A 932-nucleotide genomic window follows, 5' to 3' on the forward strand; every position below is an offset into this window, starting at 1 on the left:
TGTGTGTGTGTGTGTGTGTGTGTGTGTGTGTGTGTGTGTGTGTGTGTGTGTGTGTGTGTGTGTGTGTGAGCCTTTCTAACGTGAATAAAAACCAACTGAATCCTGCCTCCAGCCTGAAACAACAGGATGGTTTCTCTCTGCAGCTCTAAAGCCTCCTGTAATGAGCTGCTGCAGGCCTTGTTTCTGTCAGACAGATGTTGACTGTAATGATGCTCAGAGGAGCGGAGCCGGACCAAACAGCAGCTCCACATGCAGCTGCTCATGCTGACAAGTCAAATCAACTATTGTCTATTTAAAGAGGAGTTCTGATTGTTCCCTGGAGGTTAATGCTTCACTCCGTGGCAGCTCTTTGTGCTCCGTTTCCTCCCAAGTTACCTACAGGAGCTGAGTCTGCAGGGAGCCATGCTGAGACTCATCATCACCACGACAGGAGGCTCAGTTCAGTGTGGCTCATCAGCACCACCTGCTGGAGCAGGTGGGTTACTACCTCCCCATCATCAGGAAACTGAAACGGTTTCCAGAAATAAACTGCAATTATTTTTTTCAGTTAGTCTTTTAGTTACTGATTATTTTTGTCACAACGTCCATCTGTGCTTCCTGTGGGCACACCTGCTGTCCCAGCTCCAGTGCACATCACCTGTGATGTCACCTGTTAGAACAAGTTCACACAGCAAAGTAAATTAATAAAACCTGTGACACATATTTGAACCTCAAAACCAAGAGCTTACTCAGATTTATTTTAACATTAATACATGTAAACATTATAAAATGAAATTATATAATCGAAGTGGTAAAGTAACTAAGTACAAATACTTTGTTACTGTACTTAACTAGGATTTTTGTGTACCTGTACTTTACTTGAGTAATTATTTTTCAGCCTACATTTTACTTCTTACATTTTAAAAAAAGTCAAGAAGTATAAAGTTGTAACT

This window comes from Austrofundulus limnaeus, unplaced genomic scaffold (genome assembly GCF_001266775.1).
Source record: "Austrofundulus limnaeus strain Quisiro unplaced genomic scaffold, Austrofundulus_limnaeus-1.0 Scaffold328, whole genome shotgun sequence".
Taxonomy (NCBI): domain Eukaryota; kingdom Metazoa; phylum Chordata; class Actinopteri; order Cyprinodontiformes; family Rivulidae; genus Austrofundulus; species Austrofundulus limnaeus.